This window comes from Eublepharis macularius, chromosome 12 (assembly GCF_028583425.1).
Source record: "Eublepharis macularius isolate TG4126 chromosome 12, MPM_Emac_v1.0, whole genome shotgun sequence".
In the NCBI taxonomy this organism is placed as follows: Eukaryota; Metazoa; Chordata; class Lepidosauria; order Squamata; family Eublepharidae; genus Eublepharis; species Eublepharis macularius.
In genome coordinates this window covers 32,312,789-32,331,574 of record NC_072801.1, presented here as the reverse complement: position 1 = coordinate 32,331,574, position 18,786 = coordinate 32,312,789, and the positions used below count along the sequence as shown (strand labels likewise).

The following is an 18,786-nucleotide window of genomic DNA, read 5'->3' as shown; positions in this document are numbered from 1 at the left end:
GGTGTAAACCACACCTTGTGCTGGTTACAGATTGGATGGGAACACTGTATATGCCAATTTCAAGGAAGAAGGAATTGTCAAAACATACAAGTATCTTCAACATTTAAACACAATCCATAAAAGCAAGCCAGCTACATGCACACACAAAGATTTGAGGATGGGGAATTTGGGGGAGGAGAGATTAATAATTTGTTTCTATTCACAGATGCTGCTTTGTTTTTCTATAAGCTAGTAAGACGGCCACCCCTCTGGAATTTCCCCTTTTCCAGTTCTCCTCTTGCAGACACACGTTCCCCTAACCTTCTTTTGCTTACTGGGGGTGCAGACACAACCATATTCCAGCTCTGTCTATATCATCCAACAATCTCATTTCAGAGCGAAGATGGAATGGAGGGTAGGCAGGGGGGGATCACCCTCCTTCATTTGCACTGTCAACCAATTGGCAGCTCTCTCCAGTGGAATAAAAAACCAGGCCCAATTTCTGAAAGCCTGTGCTTGATGCCAACACTGAAAGAGAGTCTCTTTCCTCTTTGTAGCCCTGAACTCAATTCCCCCGCCCCGGCACTTTGGAGGACATTTCTCTGTCCCCCTTCAAACTGAGGAGAAATATTTTCTACTATTTTATTTTTGGAGTGTAATTTCCCTTCTTTATTTTCTTCTTCATACCATGTTTACTTCCTCCACAAATATAAAAGGTGGGGGAGAAGGGGGGAGGGGGGAGTTAGATAGAAAGGGTTGCTGTTTTACAAAAAAGATTTAATTTAAATAAGACCTCTTTTGCTCTTAACTCTAAAATCTGTAAGCACCAGGAGGGCTCAGTCCAGAAATTTGCCCATAGTTTACAAAATAAAAAATAATAAAAACAAAACATTAAAAGATGCCGATTAAGATCCAGGATTAAAACCCAGCCCAGCATAAAACAAAGAGCTGACAATGTAAAATAAGTTTCCAGACTAAAACAAAACATCAGACTGAAACTAGAACACCAACCCCTTCACTCAAAGATTGAGTGAACAAAAAATGTTTTGGCCAGGCGCCTAAAAGAAAGCGATGTAAGCGCCAGCCGAGCCTCAAGGGAAAGGGAATTCCACAAGTTAGGCAACACTGTTGAAAAAGCCCAGTCTCGGGTTGCCACCAACCTCACTGCTGAAGATGGGGGTGGGCAGGGGACAGACAGTATTGCTTGTGAGGCAGTTCTTATTTGGCAGGCTGGACAGTATGCAAAAAGGCATTGTTCCCTCCCATGTAACTTCAATCAACCTTGCCTAAATTCAGTCCATTCACCCTAGTAAATGTCATGCCTTCTGAGGTAGGAGGGTCAAAAGCACTACTCTTTTCAAACAAACATTTCCTATTTGAAGACCTACAACTGCATTGATCAGAAACACACATGAACCTGGCTTCTGCCAAGCGAGATCACGAGTCCATCAAAGTCAAATATTGCCCAACCAAAACCGGCATTAGGTCTCCAGGGTCACAGGCAGAGAAAGGTCTTTCCCATCACGTGCTATCTGACCCTTCGAGCTGGAGATACCAGGGACTGAACATGGGACTTTCTACATGCCAAGCAGATACTCTACACCGATCCCTGGCTCCTGGGTACGTTCTATCCATATACCCGAGTTCCCACCTAGAATTTGTTTTTAATGCCAAAGCTGAATCTGGACCATTTCAAAGCAATCATATTTGAGTCACCGTAGTTCACTCCACCTACATACACTGACAGCTGGAATAAAAGGAGAGGCATCCAAGTCTGGGCATATCAGATCTCCAGGCAATCTCAAGCACCCAATTGTCTAAACTGGTGACATGCTGGAACTGGTAGATTAATCAGCTAAAGCTTTAACGGCAGAGTAATGATTGTTGCAACTAATCAGTGCAACTAACTAATGGTGCAAACTTATGCACAGGCTGCCTGGATTTAACTCAGGCCAAATCCATTGACTGACACTTCACCAATCAGTCCCCCCACCTGTTCCCCTGCTCTTTCTTACTCCCTGTGCCAGATTTTATGAAGATCAAGGAGATTTAAAGATGACTTCTTTTTCTTCATTCTAAAACCAGCAGATGTTTGATAATTCTTAGACAATCATTCTTTTGAGCAAGGAGAACCACAAGCACCTGGATCTAACTGGACAGCCAGAGTGGTTTAGTTGTTAGAATATCACACGAAGATCTGGGAGGCCCAGGTTCAAATCCCCACTCTGCCACAGAAGCTTGCCCGGTAACCTTGAGCCAGTTTCATACTCTCAGCCTGACCTACTTCGCAGGGTTGTTGTGAGCATAAAATGGAAGAGAGGAAAATGGCGCAAGTTGCTTTGGGTCCCCGTTGGGGAGAAAGGCAGGTTATAAATGAAGTAAAATAACAACAGAATTAAAAAAAACAGCTGTCAGATGAAACTGGGATCTTGCACGATATTAAGTGGTATTGAATTTGTTCATTTTTAAAAAGCTGTTTCTGGTTCTCACATATTAATGTCCTTGCATTCTGCATTTCGAGCTTCAAAATTGTCTTTTGTTTCATCAATGTATGGTAGCTGTATTTACATAAGAGAAACTGCAGAAGCGCCTCAAGAAGGCAGGTATACTGAGACTTGAGCGGTATTCCCATTAACATCAATTAAAATCCAACTGAAAAAGTCTTTAGAGTAAGTCACTAGTCTGTCTTTCAACCCACTGATCCTGTAAAAAGATTAAACCTTTTGTAATGCAGAAGAGAAAGATATCTTTCAGCTGATATCCCTGGAGAAACTCCATGACACACACCCTCTCTCTTTTAAGACTGCTTTTGTTTAGATGGCAAAACATCTTTGCTATACTATTATTCCCATCTTGTAGCTAAGGAACTGAGTGACTTGCCCATGGCCATATTCCTGGTAAGGGTGCCACGTCTCCCAGACCAAAGTCTACCACACCACTTTGTCGCTTTGTTTACTGAGTAGTGAATAATGGTAATGTCTACAGAGCATGGATTTTGTAGACGTTCACCTTCCTCATTTTTTACAAATTAATTGAACTGTTAAAATATCCTGCAGCTGAGAAGAATGATGATTTTGGAAAGGGGCTGTAGCACAGTCGTTGAACATCTGCTTGGCATGCAGAAGGTCCCAGATTCACTCCCCTGCATCTCCTGTTAGAAGAATCAGGTAAGTAAGGGTCGAATCCAGCAGCACCTTAAAGACCAATAAGTTTCCAGGGTATAAACTTTTGAGAGTCACGTTCCCTTCATCAGATACAAGTAGAAATGGAGATCTGAGTCTATATCCCAGTCAGAAGGTGGGTGGAGTGTTGCAAAGAAGTAAGATAGGATATGGAAGCACAATGTGAAAAGTAATTCGTTTGATTAGAGCAGGGGAAGAAATGCAGAAAATTAGCATCTGTAGTGAGAAAAGAACCCTACATCCCTGTTCAGCCCTCAAGGATCCATTATTTTGACCTTGTGAATGAACTCAGTTTCAGTAATCTTGCATAGTAATTTTCCTTTGAAGTTTTTCTGTTTGAGGGCAAGGATTAGGTGGTAGATGGTATGATAGACCCCCCACTAGAAGCTCTGGAGGGCTGCTGCAAGTCAGAGTAGACAATAATAACCTTGATGGATCTCCTTGTGGCAACAAGATGGGTGGAGGGGTAATTTATCTGTTCCCTCCCTAAGGGCAACGGGGATGGGGATTCTCTGTCCATTTTAAGTATAGTTTTTGTATATGTGCAAACCCTGTTCTTTTTCTTTCAACAAATAATCTGCTCTGTTACTTGACGTTGTTTCAACTTAACCCACAGAGGCTGGTTTCGATGATCGCAAGCTTCCTGGCCTTTGGGTGGGTAAAATGCTATCCATCTTTCAAGAGCCGAGGTTTGGATAGTTGCCTGGCCTGAAAACAGGAAAGCTTTACCTGCAGGGTTTCTCTCTCATGGTGCTGTTGATGAAACAGCTGGATGCCAGATAAAGGGCTCTGTGGAGCTTGAAAGCTTGCGTGCTCTCTGAGTAACCTCCAGCTGGCCTGATACGCTGAAGCTGAGCAGGTTTAAGTGGCAAAGTAAGTGTCGGAAGTCTCCAGCATTATTCAGGATGGCAAAGCATAGCCCTGCCATTGAAGTCAATGGGATTTAAGCAATACTTACAGGGAGAAAATGTTACTTCCGAGAAAACATCCCTAGACTCAGGATGCAAATATGCTTCATTTTGGCTGAACTGTAGCCATCACTTCCTTCCTATTCATAAAAGGAAACTTTTGGACCATACAAACATTTACACAGAGTAATCAAAAAAGAAGGAAAATCCTATCATGGCAAACAAGGAAACCAAGATACATCTCTTACTCTTAAGTAGTCCCTTGAGTATTTCAGTGGGCACTAAGGATGACACTGATGGATTGCAGTCAGTTGCTTAAGCTACCAAAAAAAATTTGCCAAGAGGGTGTACATGCACCTTGACTGGCAAAATAAAAAGAAGAGTCCAGCAGCCCCTTCTAGACTCTGGTGAAGTGAACTTTGATTCCAAAAAACTTCTACCAGAGCAAAGGACTGTCAGATTTCTTCTGACCAAGATCCTCTTCTAAGGAATTTTTATTAACTCCCCTCCCCCCGCAGCCTCTTCACATTAACTTAACTTGGTAGTTAAATATGTATTTTTATAGAAGGGCTCTTTTATACATTTATATAGACAGTAAATTACTTAGTTAAACAAACTGGATGGAATCAATAGAAATCCCAGTGGGGTCTATGGGAAACTCAAGAAAGCAGATTTGAAGTGTTTACATTAAAAGCTTGCACCTACATTTTACAAAGAGGGTCAAGGAAGAGTTACCCTGACCTGGATAGCCCAGGCAAGCCCACTCTTGGAAGCTAAGCAGAGCTGGCCTTGGTTAGTAATTGAATGGGAGCCCTCCAAAGAAAACTAGGAGAGGATAAGGGACAAAGGCTGTAACTCCCACCAGGAAATGGTGGGAAGGGGATAGAAATCTCTGGAATGGGACCAGGAGGGCTGCCAGCAGGCCTGAAGAAAAATGTCCTGTCCCTTTCAAAGAGATTTAATGTGTGGAAATGGGCAGCTGAAACTTTTCATGACATGGAAATGGCTTATATCAAGCGTCTGTCAAAGGGCCATCCTTTTTTTTCTCCAGGCAGTTGGCAACACTACAGATAAGGGATTAATTTTCATAAATAAGCAGTCTCAAATCATCCTGGGGATGGAACCTGCTATCATCCTTGATGGGTATTCATACTGTGGATCCGCAGCATTGAAGGAAAGGCACTCTGCACATGCTCGAAGAGACTCTGCTTCACTGTTTCATATGCCCAGTCCTGGACAGCATAATTAAGCCCTAGCACCACATCCAATTGATGTTAGGCAACTACAGTTTGTGTTCACAAAACACCCTCACCCCAGCCATGTCAGTTGGATTTCTTCCTCCTGAGAAAGTCTCTGTCACTTTCACCTAAGTCCCAGTGGCAGATTTTCTCCCTGAACTCAGTAGGGTAGACCCCAGAGGTGGACCGTGTTTCAGGAAATGCTTCAAAGGAGAGACCCAGCACACACACACAGACATACTGGAAAAAACTATTTTCCATCCATTAATGGGTGGAGGGAGGTATCTGCAAGGAATCTATTCCAAACCTGCCATGTTTCCTGAGCAGTCCAATCCTGCAATTGCCTATCTGAAATTAATGATGCTCACTTACACCCAAGTAACCTCATATTGAAATACATGATGTCTTTAAAGTACCATGAGATTTTTGTTTTATTTTGCTAGGACAGACTACTGTGCCTACCCTTTGCAATACGCATGACAGCCCTCATAAAGCCACATTGCAGGGCTGGTGTGCACAATAGAAATTAGTGACGTTTCTTTACCACAACACTGGGTCCTTTATTTGTTGGGCAATTAGTTAGGTATTCCTGTAATAAAATTTAGCAACATTAATACTGGACACAAAAGTTAACTTTTGAAATGGAATAAGGAATAATATGAGCCAGTCCAATGTTTCTGTAATCCTTATTTTTAAAATATGTTTTGAATATTAACCCCAAAGGGGTCTTGAGAAGGCCACTGAGACCCACCTCTATCTTGCTGAGCCGAAAAGCATAATATTGAAGTATTTCTCTTTAAAAAAAAGGTGCTAGAGATTCCACTTCCAGAGAATTTCCAGAGCATGAAACTGAGACGCCTGCCTGGTGCATCTGCACTGGGAATATCCAAGTATAATTTGGAGTTGCTGTACCTCAAAAAGAATACTACAGCACTGGAAAAGAGGACGAAGATGCTGCAGCATCTTCCCTAGGAGGAAAGGCTAAGGAACTTGAGGCATCTCAATTTAGAAAAAAGGACTTGGGGAGGAAGGGACTCAACAGAGGTTTGGGTTGGGAAAAGTGCAGAGAGCTTTCCTCATAATAGAAGAGGTGGGAGGAGAGCCAATGAATCTGATGTGAAATAAATTCAGGACTAACAAAAGAGAAATAATTAGCTTGTGGAATTCACTGCCACAGGATGCAGTGATGACCACTAATTTAGCTGGACACGATCCTGGTGGAGACAGCGGTCCATCCATGCATGTCAATAAAGAGAATCTTGGTGTTGAGAAGCAGCACTCCCCTCTGGCTCCCAGTCGTGCTTGGCACACTACGAGAGGCAGGCCTGGGCTCCTAGGCTTGAAGGCCTCCGAGGCAGCCAGCCAGCCACTGTGTGAAATGGGATTCTGGACTAGATGGGACCACAGCTCTGGTCCAGCAGAGCTGCTTGTTAGGGAGGGAAATGACAGGTTTGGATCCAGCAAGCTTTTCCACTGGCCCAATTCTCCTTCTAACACAGCTTTTTTCTTAATTATAATTTTATTTTATATACACATTACAGACACATTCTACTAGTTACCTATCACAATGAGTTGAGCAGACCATAAACAACAGTCTATTGTAATGTTATATTTCTCAGTGAGTCAGATGGATTAAAAACAGTGCAACCTCTTGGGATGGTCGAAATAGACCCTTCCTTCCTTTTTTTACCAGCAGAAAAGCTGGCTGGATGAAATCTGCAGTCTGCACAGACCTGCTTAATGGTGTTTTCTAGAGCTAAGCTCAGTCAAGGATGACAAGGATTTAGAAATATTACCCGCCAGTAGGTAGTTTAAGAAATGTTTAAAGCATTCTTGAGCTCATCGGGCCCAGGGCTGCATTCAAACACCACTGCATGCACTGTCCCCCTTGCCCTGCCGCAGTCTCATGCAATTGGATTGGTGTGCCCACCCAGGATAATCCAGATGTGAATGGTTCCTATAGTGCAACCATAGTGCACTGTCCAATGAAGCACAGATTCAGCCCAGGGCTGAATACAAGACCCTGCACCAGTATTCGCAAGGATGAGAAATATTCTCTCTTCACTGAGAAAGACCCTTGGCCCAAGGAGAGAGACAGTCAGTGGGAGAAAGGAAGAGCTTCATTCTGGGGTCCAGTTTACTAACAATTCACACTGCCCACGGTAGAGAAACAAGTTAATGGAGCTGGATTAAAAACAGCTTTGGGGCTAATCCAGACTAGCCCAGAAAATGGTCCCCTAACCTTGACATGGCTGATCTGGCCACCTGGACCCACACAATGGTAACATTGAGACTAGACTACTGTGATGCTCTTTACATAGGTCTCCCCTTGAAGTCAACACAGAGACTCCAATTGGTGCAAAACGCCTCAGCTCAGTTATCAGGAGCTAGGTGGAGCATGTACATTACTCGCATTCTGCCGTTACTCCATAGGCTACCCATTAATTGCTGGGTTCATTTCAAAGATTTTGCTATCATATACAAGGCATTTCATGGCCTTGGTCCCTCATATCTGCAGGACCACCTCTCTCCTTATGCTCCACCATGGCAGCTTCACTCTTCTGAACAGGACCTTCCACAGGTGCCACTCTGGAAATGAACAAATTCAACAACTGCCCATACACGTGCATTCTCTGTTGTGGCCCCCACTTTATGGAATGGCCTGCCTGATGAGGTTAGGAGAGTACCCACTCCCCTGGCCTTTCAAAAACTATGCAAATCTGCATTATTCAGGAAGGCTATACTGCAAGGAAATGGCTCAGAAAAGTGTTTTGGTAAAGGGAGAGGGACTGTATACTATACTACTGCGTACTGTCTGTTGTTGCAAGTATGCTTCTACTATGTACCTTCTGCATCATTTAATATGTTGTACTAAAATTATTATGCTTTTTCAGCATTGTTCCAGCTCTGTATCAGATTTCTACTTGTTTTCTGAAATTTCTGAAATCCATATACTATTACATTATTTATTGTCCCAGCTGTTGATCACATCTACTGACAGTATAATTTTCTTTGAGTTTCAGTGAGAAAAGTGTACTATAAATAATGTAAATAATGTTCAAAAAATAAAAATAACTCCAGATTGTGGTTATTCTGCATAGATGGACAGGCACCCTGCATATGCTCAGAGGCACTCTCTTGGCATTCTTTCTTATGGGATCTGACTGATCTGAGCTCAACCTTACAAGCATAGAAAAAAAGACACCAACTTGACACTCCCCTCGAGCCTTTCCAAAGTATCCCCCCTCCAAGAAGGGAAGCTGGCTCTGAGACAGGAAAAAGGGGTCCATCTGCCCACCTGGGGCTTTCTCCAAGTGGCTTGCCCACTACTGGTTCTCCCCAGCCAGAGTTCAGTGCCAAGTCTCTGCTGGTGCAAACTGCAGCCAAGCCAAAGAGCCTCTAAAGAGTCCTGGGGCAGGAAGCAAGCCAGTAAAGGAAAGATCCCCAGTTCCCAGGCTTCTCAACTTGCTGGCTCAGGCCCCACAGCAGAGAGAAGCCCCCTCGTGGTTCAGTGCCAATAGGAGCACCCAGAGGATGGTGCCCACTTGGAAGAGTCTAAGCAAAGGAAAAACTGGAGAGAGACAAGACAGACAGGAAAGATGGGGGCAGAAAGTGTCCTTCCCCTACTGTCAAGTGCTTTTGCTGGTGCAAGGGCCCTTTTGAGGCCTGCCTAGGATTGGAAGCCAGGCCCTCCTTTGCCAGGTCTCCTTAAACAGGCTTGAAAATCTAGAAGAGACGCTTCGGAAAGCCGGGGCAAGGGAATCTGTCAGCAACCCCACCCCCACCCCGTTCAGCTGTAAACATTTGCCAAGCAGTTGCCTGAAAAGCTGCGGTGCATTCTTCCCTTCCTCGCGTTAGAGAATCGTCCCAGGCCAGGCCGGCCGGTTTTTTCTCCGGCGGATTGGGGGAGGGGGGGAGAGGCGCTCCCTCGAGGAGAGGGAGTTTCCCTTTGAAGTCTACAGGCCGCCTTCAGTTCGCCCAGCCCACCCCAAATTCTGCAAACAAACGCGGAGAAGGCTCCCCGTCCACAGGCGAGAGAGAGATGCTCTAGCTGGGTCCCGAGGTTGTTGCGGCGGGAAGCCCCCGGGTCAGTCTCTCGCCACCTCCCAATTCGGGTCCAGCAAACAGACTCGGCCGTGGGGAACGGCGCTTTCCGCTCGGGCCCCTCGGGAAGCCCAGCAAGCTGCCCAGGAGGAGGCGCCTACCTCGATGTCGCAGGCAGGGGAGTTGAGGCGTCTTTTTCCGGGCAGGGGGGATCGCAAGCGACCGGGAGGGCCGGTTCTCCCCCGCGACCAAAAGGCCGCGGCGTCGCCAGGCGGCTCCACACCCCCTTTGGTACCCGGCCGGAGGACCCGTCGCCCCGCCGTTTGGTCCCCCCAGGAGAGCCCCCCCGGCCAGGGAGCCACTTCTGCGCCGCCCCCCCCGGTGCTGCCCAGCCGATGCTCCTCGCCCCACCCCCCCGCGCGCTCCCCGCCTTTGCGCCCACGGAGGCGAGCAGCAGCGCGTCCCCGGGTGGTGGGGGGGGGGGAGGCAGGAGAGTTTCTGCTCGGAGGCCCCGACCTGTCAAGGCGGAGCTCTGCGGGCAGAAGGGCCAGGGAACTGGGGGGGGGGGCGCTCTGCTCTCCCCGCCCGCCCGCCCGCCCCCGAACAAAGAGCCGCGGCAGCGGAGAGAGAAAAGATCAGCCATCTTGGAAGCAGCACCGAGGGGGGGAGGGGCAGCCGGGCCGGGCGGGCGGGGGAGGCGCGGCGGGCAGCCCTACCTGCTCCGGGGTCCGGTCGAGGGGCGCGCCGGGCAGCGCGGCGGCCGAGGCTGGGCGGAGATGCGGGCGACTCCCTCCCTCCTGGCCACCCGCCCACCCAGCTGGCTCCGAGGGGGGACGGGAGGGGAAGGAAGGGGAGGGGAGGGCTGGGCTCCCTCGGCCAGCCGAGCTCCTCCGCGCAGCCGCCCCTGCTCGCTGGCTGGCTGGCTGGCTCTCGCCGCCGGGCTCTGGAGGGCGGGCACAGCCCAGGACAGCCCTCCCCGCCTCGGCCCTCCCCCGTCCGCCAAGCAGAGCCCCGCCTCGGCCCCACGTGATCTTCCGCCTGCCTGGACCCCGGGGGGGCGGGTGCAAAAAGAGGGGGGAGGCCTCCAGCCCCCCGCCAGGTTGCCAACAACCGTCGGAAGAGCACCCAACCCGGTGCGTTGGGCCGTGGTCTGGAACGAAGGGAGGTCCCGCTTTAGACCGCGAGGCAAGTCTGGCCTGGCAAACGACTGGCGTCTCCACTCAGCAGCACTGGGGAACTGAACCCAGGGGCCGAAAGGGCCCCGAACCAGACCTTCCCCTCCACAAATGAGCGCTCCCGACGGGAGCAATTGCGAGCCTGAGAAAGAGGAGATATCCCCCCCCCCGGTCCCCTCTCGAGCCAAGTGTCCCCAGTTTGAACCCTCGGCCGAACCGCTCTCCAGTTCTGCGCCGAGGCAAAGCCCTGCTGGCGTCTGCACCGCTCTGTGAGGAAAGCCGTTTTCCGAAGCGTCCGGGGAACGGACTGTGTTCCGACGAGCCCCTTTCCAGCGCAGCTGTCGCGCTGCTGCAGATCCCGCGCGGCCTTCTCCCGGGCGAGGCAGCGCTGCTTCCCGCCGGCTGGAAGCCCGGGACAGATCGGCGCTTAGCAAGGAGGGGCCGCGGCGGAGAGGCTTTTCGCCCACCGAAGAAACCTGGTTTGGCCGGGCTTTTCCTCGAAGAGGCTGCTCAGCCTCGCCCTTCATCTCCCGGGCTGAGGAGGCGTTTTGGATCGGGATTTTCGTCGCCCCTTTTGAAACTTTCCCCCGAGGAGTTGGGAGTGGGTGGCAGCGAGGCCGCTCCCCAGCCTGGGCAGCTCTCTTCCTGCGGGTGTCCTCAGGCGCTTACTGTTCTTCCCGCGAGTCGGCCCGGACCAGTGCGCTCGGAGGGCTCCTGATCGGGGCCACGGAGCGCAGCAGCCCCCGCCTCTCCTGCACGCCTTCCGCTGCTGGCTCTTGGCTCTCTGTCCTGTTGGATGCGGCTTGGCCCTGGATTGCCATTCTCCAGGTGGGACCTGGAGATCTGCCGAAGTTACCTGGAGATCAGTTGTGATATCGATCAGTTCCCCTGGGGAAAATAAATTTCAACGGGGTAGCGCTGTTAGTCTGTAGTAGAGCAAGATTCGGATCAGTAGCGCCTTAAAGACCAAATAGATTCCCAGGAAAATTTGAGTCCTGCAGCACGTTAGAGAGACCAAGAAGATTTTCGGCGTGCAAGATGAAATCTTGGTAGTGCCACTGGACTCAAATCCTGCTGTTCTACTGCAGACCAATACGGCTGCTCACCAAAAACTAGATTTCCAGGGTATGCGTTTCCGAGAGTCAAAGAGAGCTTGACTCTGGAAAGCTTATGCCCTCCCTGGAAATCTAGTTGGTCTTTAAGATGCTACCGGACCCTGGAGAAAATGGCTACCTTGGAGACTGGCCCTGTGGTGGGCTCTGCCCTTTCCTCCTCAACCCCCTCCCTCCTTAGGCTCCATCGCCCAAATCTCCAGGAACTTCCCAAAGAGTTGGCAACCCTTCTAGGCGGCCTGCGGGACACGGGGCGGGGGTCCCGATCCTGGCTGCCCCCAGCCTTAGGCGCCGGGCTTCTCTTCGACTCGCCCCCCGCGCCCCTCTGCCCGGCTCCAAAAGCCGCCCCAGAGAATCGACCCAACAGCAAAGGACGGGCTCTTCTGGCAGGCAAAGAATCGCTCGGGCATTTTCCGCAGCAGCCCAAATGTCTGTGCATGTTGGAGGAAGGGGGCGGAAGGGACCGCGGGGGCCGAAGCAGGGCGTTCTGGCCGGGGAGGCTGAGCGCCGGATCAGCTAGAGCCCCGTCACGATCCGGGGGGAAGAAACGGCCAGATCTTCATCGCAGCAGGCTGCGGAGATCCTCCGAGGCAGGGAGGGAAAGAAAGAAAGAAAGAAAGAAAGAAAGAAAGAAAGAAAGAAAGAAAGAAAGAAAGAAAGAAAGAAAGAAAGAAAGAAAGAAAGAAAGAACCACCAACCCACTCTGGGTGGGGGTGAGAACCCCAATCATTACGGCCGAATGCCGAATGGGGGGTGTTCTACCTTCTCTGCTCACTTTGGTGAGGAAAGGAAGAGGATTTAGTGCGGGGAAATGAGGTCTTATCCTTTATAAACGATTAATTGTGTAGTGGTATATAATGCAACAAAATGTTTTAAATTTGTTAGTCGCCCTGGGTGTTCTTTGGACAGAAAGGCAAGATATTAATAAATAAAATCTATTACCATTCCTATTTTAAATGCCCTCCTTTTCAGAGCAATCCTTTCTTGGCAATATGCCCCACGGAATACTCCCTGGTAGGATTCTGAGGAGACCTGCTTAAGATCACTCTCTTCCTTTTATGCAACAAACCATTCTGGGGCCAACCCATCAGCTAGATTCATTAGCCTGTGAAGAATGCTGCATAACCCCAAAGCTTGCCTATTAGCGCTAGAAGTTACAGCGCCGTCCTAGGCAGGTCGTCTCAGAATCCTATTCAGGTTTGTCCAGTGGGCTTACTTCCAGAAAACCGTTCTTAAGGTCGCACCTTTAAAGCAATACAATTTTCAGGCTGCGAGGCTGAATGCAACTCCCAAGACAAGCATGCAGGAGGCTAGCTTGGGAGGCTTCCGTGTAGCCTTCGGTCTGAGAGGCTTGCTTTCCAGGCAAAGCAATTCCGCCCCCACCACCCAGAAGATCACAGATCCGCGAGGGTTGCCTTTGCCAGCGGAGCCCCGAGAGCGACTCAGGGGGAGCTTTACTCCACGGCAGGCCGTCTGGCCGCTCCTAGGGGATCGTGCCCTTGGCTTTTCAGCAGCACTTTCCCGGGGGGGGGGGGTGTCTAGCCGTCCTTTGGACCTTTAGGGTCGCTCGCACACGGAACGGCGCTATAAGTTCGTGAACGAGCCTGGACGCCGGATCCATCTACACAACGCCAGCATCTGGGATTCCGCAGCCTCGTTTTTAAGGGTCAGGAGGAGGCATCGGCAGCCAGCCAACCCCCACCCCCTCCTCCTCTTTGGTCGTCTGAAGGCCCCCCGGCCCTCCTGGAGGAGGAGGAGGCGGCGGCGGCCACCGGATCGGACCTCCTCGCAAGGTCGGGGGGAGAGGAGTCCAGACAAGAAGTCTCTTTGTCGGCACGGAGGGCGGGAGTCGCCCTGCCCTCCCTTCCCACCCTCGTCCTCGGCGAGTCCCTGTTAGTGCAGCTTCTATTGGCAGGGGAAGGGGGGGCACTGCCTTCGTGGGTAGGTCCTGATCCAGTCTTCACAGGTCTCTTCCTTGGAGCAATAGGAGGTGAGCACATTTCCGTAGTCTTCCCTATCTCCACTCGCTTCCCAAGCCGGCCGTTCAGGCACATTAGGCGATCTGCAAAATATGCCAAGCCCGATGGTCGAGGAAGGCATTCTTGCAGAGGGCGCAGCAGAGCTGCGGGGCAATGGGTCAACTCGGGAGGTGACCTCTGCTCGCGGTAATGTGCCCCTTTTCATTCCCAGACAGACCCATTGCATGACGTTGCTTGGCCAGGGATCTTTGCTGTTACTCTCAAATGTCGCCGTCATATTTTATAAGCCGTTTGCTGACTGCTTGGAGAGCTTTGGTTTTACCAGATTTTGGCTGTTAAATTCAGCCGCTACCAGACAACGGTTGTTTCTATTTTGTAACCTGTTTAACGGATTGAATAGTTCTAGGCTACTTGTAATCCGCCTTGAGACCCAGTGAGAAAGTCCCAGCGATAAATGGGAATGAATGAATGAATGCGTCTCTTTCCAGAGGGAAGGAGACTTTCTCTCTCTCTCTTCTCCCCTCCTCTTCTGTATCTGCCCAGTTTTGATCAGGCATCTGACGAAGAGAACTTGATTCTCGAAAGCTTATGCTACAATAAAATTGGTTAGTCTTAAAGGTGCTACTGGACTCCTTTTGATTTTGCTACTACAGACTAACACGGCTAACTCCTCTTGATTTTCTTTGACTCCCGTTCATGCCACTCCCATGAGCTCCCCAGATGAATCCGGGCCAGATTTTGCCCTCAGTAGAATCAAGAAACAGAAACGCTTTTCTCAGGATGAACCGCCGGGGAGGGTCGCAGTTTCGACCGCGATGCAAGCCGAGTTTCCTGCCCGGCCCTCCCCGAGAGATGCTGCGAGCCCCCCTGCGCCCTTGCTCCGCTGCGGCTGAGGCTGCCGGGCAGAGAGCGCGAGGCGGAGGCAGCCCCCAACGCGCCGCCCGCGGTACAGCCCGGGCAGGGCCGGGGCGCTCCCGTGAGCGGGCAAAGGGGGCGCGCCGATCCGAAGCCGGGGCCCAAACCAGGAGACGCCTGTCGGTTGGGGCTCAACCAAGGCGGGCTGCCAGTCCAGGGCTCCTCAAAAACAAGCCCTCGTCCCCCTTGACTCTCCAGGGCTGCGCCTTTCGCAGCAGGCAGCAATCCGTCAGGCGCAGCTGCTCGAAGTTCTCTGTTGGGAAACGCTGCGCCAGTTGAATCTCTGCTTGCCGCCTGACTGGTAAAGGGCGTCCCTCAACCGCCAGCTCTTGCGGCACGAAGTTGCCGGGGGCCCACGGGCCACCCTCTGCCGACTGGGCCCCCGGAGACATCGGACTGGACCGAGAGGGTTATCCGGAGCAGCCGAAGTCGGCCGCCTCCCCGCCCCCCCCCCCCGCATGAGTCCACGCCGGCTGACTCTCCCCGCCCTTCGTTTGCACTTCCAAAGGGGGAAGACAGAGGCGCATCGTCTGGACGCGCTCCCTTCCCCAGCTGCCTGACCAAGAATCCCGTGTGACTTCGAAGCCTGCGCACTCTCGACTCACCCTGAAATTCGTTGCAAAAAAGGGCCGCTTGATCATTGCAAACTTCGGAAACAGAGAGCGGGGGCAGCTGACCAAAGAGCCATTCGTTTTGTTTCAAACACCCTTGGGGAAGGAGGAGAACCAAAGGATTCCGGCAAGGGGTGGAGAGGTGCACGGGCAAATGGCAGGAACCAGCCAAGCCCGCAAGCAAAGGGACTCACAGTCGAGGCATTCCGTTTTGTGGGTGTGGAGTGAACGGACGAAAGGCTTTGAGAATCTACCTGGAGAGAAATCAAAAAGAGTCCAGGAAAGGAAAGGAAAGGAAAGGAAGAGAAGAGAAGAATAGGAGAAGGACAAGGGAAAAGAAACGTCTGGCGTGTGACGCGAGAGGGATCCCCACGTTCTCTTGTGCCGGGTTGCCCCTCCTGCTTCTTTGAACGGGAATCCTACTGGCTTCGGAAGGAGGCGACGGGCGGCTTCTTTTCGTTCTCTTTCCCGCGGTGTCTGTTCCTAACAACAAAGACAGACGGCGCCTTCCGATGCCCCCTGCCAGGCAGAGACAACTCTGGACTCGCGTTTAGGAAGACCTTCTAAGGGGCGGGGGGGGGGGGGCATGATCCCAAGAATCAGCTGCTGCTCTTGCGTCAGGGTCCCCGCTTGCATCGCAACCCATTTGCACGTGAATGAACAGCCCCGATTTGAAGCCTAGGTTGCTTCTGCGCAGGCGTTGGCTCACCGTCGGCTCTCTCGAGCGTTGTCTTGATCCTCTCCCCCTCCAGTGGACGAAACTAGAACTGCTTAATTTAGTTATCTACCACAAACAAGAACATCGTCATAATATAGTCTCTGTGGCGCAATCGGTTAGCGCGTTCGGCTGTTAACCGAAAGGTTGGTGGTTCGAGCCCACCCAGGGACGATCGTTTTTACCCTTTACTTTACCCTACCTTTCAGACCACTCCATTTCGCTTGCGCGATCAATGTAGAATTTTATCATCCACCTCTCACTGATTTTGGGATGTCTACTTTTACAGTAACGCCCACATAGAAATATAACCCAGCGAAACGAGCCAAAGAGTTGTCTAATTTCCTACTCGACATAATTACAGGGTCCGGGAAAGGAAGGAAGAAAAATCTGAATACCCGGGCAGCTGTTCTCGTGCCGGACAAGAGGAAAATGGAGAGGAATTAAAGGGAAAATGCGCATCCTCAGAGCAGGGGACGCCGTTTGTTTCCATTGTAGGGCTTTGCTACAAATTAGCTCCAGCAGTACAAAAGTTGTTTTTGCTTGGGGCAGGGCTGCCAGCGGCCCTGAGCCTGCACGAATTCAGCCACCTGCAGCACTTCTAGCCACTGTCCTCTGGGCTGCAAAAAGCTCCCTTTTGCGCGGTGCTTGGAAAGGAGGGATGATTTGAATCTCCTTGGACCTACTGTTGTAGATCTGAAACAAAACCTCAAAGAGAATATACGACGGGAAAGTGTTGAATTAGACCTCATCAAGAAATTAAACACTTTGAGTAACCCTGGTTTAAACAGAGTTGGATTTCCTTGCTCACTAGTTTCTAATAACTGCAGGACCCCCTGTTTAGAAACTTGAATTCACTATTCTTAACGTGTTTTTATCATAATGATGCCAGTTTGCTTCCACCTGATTTGTCTTATTTAATCTACTTCATTACTTTGTTTATTTGAACCCCAAGAGGCTGGACCTTCTAATCCAGTCGTCATCCATTATCTGTAAACAACTAGATCTGTTTCACTTCTTTATACTCAGAATCAGACCACACTTGGAAGAATTTTGATGGGATTCACACCAGATCTCTTTCCGCTACAACTCCCCCTCCTCTTGTAATTTTCATCATATGAGTTCCCAAAACGATTTTTTTATGCATCTGAAGAAGTTAGCACTGACTCTGGAATGTTTCATTTTGCTACAAGAGACTAACATGGATACCCATCTGCAATTATCTTGGAAAGAAAAGCTCCCCTTCTTCCTATCTTATGCCCCATCGATCACTCTGTCAAAGAACCTGAGTCCCACCACAACAGAAACAAAAAGCCCACTTTTCCCAGGAAGGATATTTATAATATAATAACAGGCATTCTGTTATTATATTTATTATAAGTTTTAAGGACATAAAAATTGCAGAAGCACGATAGATAATCCCTGGCAAGTAGGATCAGCAGGAACAGAAAAGTCATATTTGCAGGTGGTCATTGGGTCTGAGGAAGAGAGAAATGTTAGTAGTGGTTATAAACCCACTGCATCCTACCTGAACTACTTCTGCATACCACTAGTGATATATATACCACTGGTTAGGATCTGTCTAACACACACATTACTCAGGAAGTAGATATGGGGAGGGAAGGGCTCCTATGTCTTTCAAAACTGGGTGGCAGGCAGACATTCAACAGGCACAACTTCTGCCCAGCCAAGGGAGATAATGAGGAAGGTTGTCCCTCTGGGATAGCTGTCTGTCCAACACGGCCCTTCACATCCTGTTCCTTGGATAAAACCTGTGCTTTGGTTTGAACAGAATCAAACACAGTCCTTGGTATATTTACTCATTATCGGTCCCAGCTCACTTTTACACACACTTTTTGCCTGCACTGATTGAAACCAGTAGGATTTGCTTCAGAGTAAACATGCATAGGCTAAAACGGACATCTTCTCAACAGACCTGTTTTTATTTCCTGTCCAAGCCTGTTCCCCCTTCCTTCATGATCTCTCTCTCTGTCTGGGAAATCAACTGCAGTGATGGGACATATGGTGGAAGGAAACTGGTTCCCAATTCTAGGTTTGCAGTTTTAAGGTTCCCTTACTGTCCAATCCAGCTGAGATACTCTCTGAAGCACCTCATAGATCATGGGCATTAGTAGACGGTGTCCTGCTAGGTGCCCTTGAATGATGCCTGGACTAATGTGCTCCAGAAGAGGAATGCCATGGGGTTGCATTTCTACTGTGCACCCTTCTTAAAGAAACATCCTTAGACAAAATCGATGTGGCCAATTATCACCAAGTTTCTAATTTGTCCTTTGCAGGTAAAGTAATTGAGAGAGCAGTTGCTAAAACACTCCAGGTCTTAGATAACTGGTGCTCTGGATCTTTTCCAGCCTGGTTTCAGGTTGGGCTATGGGACGTAGACTGCTCTGTTGGCTTTAGTTGATGACCTCCATTTTGAAAACGAACAAATATAAACTGAACACAGGCAAGTGATGCTGGTTGGGAAGGTGGATATGTTGAAGAACATTGTGCTTCCCACTTTTAATGGGATTCAGCTGACTCTTGCAGACTTGGTTAAGAGCTTTGTGGTTATGCTGAATCCAGCATTGCTACCAGAGAACAAGTAAATGCAGCTGCAAAAAAGCCTTCTCCCGATTAATTCTAGCTTGAAAAATGACCTCCAATCTCGGCTGTCATCACACGGGCCTAAATTTAGCGCAAAAATGGCGCAATTTCCCAGCAAATCCCCACCTTATTCCAACACTGATGCGAGTTTCTCTCTTCTACTTTGATCTTGATATTTGCGATATTATCCGTCTCATTGTGAATGTCCCGCATTGATGTTTATCACCTCGCCACGCCATAGGCCCATCCCTCCATCATTCTTTTCCGCTTCTCAGTCCCAGAAGCCATTTCACGCGCATCTCGAGTGCACTGAATTTTTTTTTT

The 18,786-nt window shown here is 49.6% G+C and overlaps 1 protein-coding gene and 1 non-coding gene across 3 annotated transcripts in view; one reads left to right on the top strand and one right to left on the bottom strand.

Annotated features, from left to right (window-relative positions):
• Positions 1-10,253, bottom strand: part of PCGF2 (polycomb group ring finger 2) — a 39,963-nt gene extending 29,710 nt beyond the window's left edge. The window contains exon 1 of one of the 2 annotated variants that reach the window (XM_054993255.1): positions 10,068-10,253. The gene's annotated coding sequence lies outside the window, so the exon portion shown is untranslated. The remainder of the gene's footprint in view (positions 1-10,067) is intronic. The other variant, XM_054993253.1, reaches the window with a different exon arrangement.
• A 5,705-nt stretch (positions 10,254-15,958) lies between these two features.
• TRNAN-GUU (transfer RNA asparagine (anticodon GUU)) lies at positions 15,959-16,032 on the top strand. Its single transcript has one exon. It is a non-coding gene; the product is annotated as a tRNA-Asn (tRNA).
• The last annotated feature ends 2,754 nt before the right edge of the window (positions 16,033-18,786 follow it).